Below are 3026 nucleotides of genomic sequence, written 5' to 3'. Positions count from 1 at the left end.
TGTGTTTTCATGTTATATAATGTTCAAAAGTCTTCTTTGATTTGATGTTAATATACAGATTGATTCACTGGGCATTTCAAACTGAGCCACAGCTTTGGTAACTTTGGTACAAGATGTATCCTGAAAATAACTAATCTGTGCTCCATATCATCACTTGGTTATTTTGACCTTGGATGCTAAAAATAGATGTTTGGTTCTGTATGTAGGAACATTCCAAGGATTGTTGTTTTATATACCAAACTGAAGTGTACTCTCATTTTCCATTGAACTGTGAGGTGTTCACAAGTTTCCACAGCGTGTAAATCGAAGTAGGTCACTGTGACCTACATTTTGAATTCGGGGAGAAACACGTGGTATATCCTGTAAAAGCGAGACTGAATTTTGCTATAACTGGAATTCAGACAAACCTTTATGACCCAGATTGAAGGGCACGAGTAACCCCACTATAGTCTGCTGTTGGAGTTCAGATTATAAAGAGAGAATTAACCTTGTCGGGCAGATAACCCGTTCCTTGTCACAGTCAATTCAAGCAATGAAGGTTTGTTTGCTAGAAATCGCCATGTTAATTTTGAGTAATGGTCTCCATGTAGTAGCTGATGGTTTCTGAACAACATAACAGAGGCTAGTCGTATGCCATTCAGAGCAATTACAATAACGTGTCTTGCCCAAGCACAGAACCTGGTCAGCGCGGACGGTGGCAGTCAAGGCCGAGTTCGTTACCGACCACTTGATGCCACATTCAAGATGGCCACCATTGCAGTCATCTCTTAGTGAGGTCATGGTCCATGATTGTTGGTGGAATATAAATCATAATCATGACAGCCATTTTGAAAACCTTAATTCCATCTCCTGATCGTGGAAGGAATGCTGACGCAGTCACCGGACTTTCCATTGTAGCTTTGAGACATGTAACTTTCATCTTAATACGGTTTGTGTATGTATTGTCTATTGAAGAAATTTGAACATTCGTCATAGACCTTGGACATAGCATCTTGAAAATTAATAGATTATGATGTCTCGAATTCCATGAGTGAGTAGAGAAGAGGTCGTCAAACGAAATTCGTGCTTCATTCCACATTACAAAGACGGCCATCTTTAAAATAGTTATCGATATCTGTTCTCGCCTAATTCGGAGGGCGTAGACATTCGCATTCTGGTGCACCCATATTTATCTGTTCTGGCTTTTTAACTGTGATGAGATTGAAATTGAATTGGCATTATTGAAACTCTTGATAAATATTCCTTGCACAATGAAATCTGCTGACACTCTTCAGCACAGAAATCAAAGTTAATGCAAATTATAGACATACTCCATGTGATTCTGAAATCATTAACTGTAACAAGTTGGTGACCGACTTTAGATACTAAATCTTCAAATAATGGTGAATCTTCTTATCATGTTATAGTGCTATCAACTGAGGAACTTCTACTTCAGAACGTGTACAGAATACGACTCCGGACTGGGAAATGGGATACCCCGTGAATTCCCTGCAAGATACTAGGAGGGTCTACAAGCTGATTGAAAAAAACATTTTTGTATTTACGACCTTATTGAATAACCTTTGATAATTCAACAAAACGACACAGTTTCCATGTAAGAGAGAGAGAGAGGACGTTAGTCTGAAGGGATTGGACTATCTATCAGCGATTTTATTTTTTGCATTGATCACAGAAAATAGAATCCCTCCTTAGTTAAAAACGCTGTAACTCTAGCGACCTCAGGAAGGGTAGGCGTTCCGGCAATGTTCTGTATAGTTTACAACAGCGTGAAGCAACAAAGAAAATAATACCAATTTATACATTTACTATTTACCATTTTACGTAGTAAAAGTATTTTGTCATCCATAGTTCGCACACGATATACATCTGAGACTTTCACATTACAGTATTTAAAACTCGCATGATACATCATCCTCGATACTTCAGGATTTACGACCTTTTTACGATCACTTTCGCTCTATGCACCCCTGGAACACGTCATATGTTACTTATTCAGACTTAAGATGAATAGATTTCTGTCATGTCTATCTACACCCGTTCATGGTCTTTTGAACACTGACAGTTGGTTCAGAGCAAATGTTTTCAATAAAGCAATTGTCGATTTAATTTGATACTTTTTTTTATTTTTGGAATGCCTGTCTCCTCTCTAATCTGTCGACACTTGTCACTGTGTCAGTAGTCTTTGTGTTTATATATCTTTGTGTTCGTCTATCTGTACGTCTGACATTTCTTGCCCGAGGCTCTGTGCACGCGTCTTCTTTCTGTGTTGGTCTTGGTAATGACCTGTCTATCTCCGTTTCCATTCTTTCAAAAAAAAAAAAAAAACAAACAAACAAACAAAAACAAACAAACCAAACACATGACTATTACGACTAGTTCTAGTTCAATGTTCTAAACTGACATCTTGGATCGATTGAAATCTTTTGAATTCGTAAATAACTATCATACTAAGGTATTTGCTTTTTATATACATTATAAAAATTTCTTTACATGTTCATCGTGTATAGAGATGAATATTTTGAACAGAACTGATATGTATAAAATGTTATATCGGTAATGTTTCTACATGGGCGTATAGTTTATATAAAATCTGTAATTATAAATGCTTCTATTACAAACCTATGATGATCATGAGGTGTTTGACATGTTTTATATTAACATTAGTATTTGAAATCCTGAATTATGAATGTACGATATGTATGAAATGTTTTATATGATTGTCTTTATACAGATGCATAAATGTTTTGTATGAAAATGATTTTATTTAGGTGGGTGCGCTGTGAAATATGTTATGTGTATACATGTGCTTTGAAAAACTAAATAAAAATAGATAAGTTAAAAAAATCAGTCATCAGAAACGGCAATGATTCATTTAATCCTGTATAGTACGATCCACGTGACCTCATTTTGGTGGAGCCCGTATTTAGAGCTGTGTCGCGATGAATCAGGAAGGACGTCACCATTTTCATTGTTATCTTTATCACGACTTCTGTTCTATTTACACGTTTCTATTAAGTGTTGTTCAT

The sequence above is a fragment of the Ylistrum balloti genome, unplaced genomic scaffold (genome assembly GCF_031769215.1).
Source record: "Ylistrum balloti isolate Yb309-2 unplaced genomic scaffold, AGI_CSIRO_Ybal_v1 Utg369798, whole genome shotgun sequence".
Lineage (NCBI taxonomy): Eukaryota > Metazoa > Mollusca > Bivalvia > Pectinida > Pectinidae > Ylistrum > Ylistrum balloti.
This window is presented reverse-complemented; position numbering follows the sequence as displayed.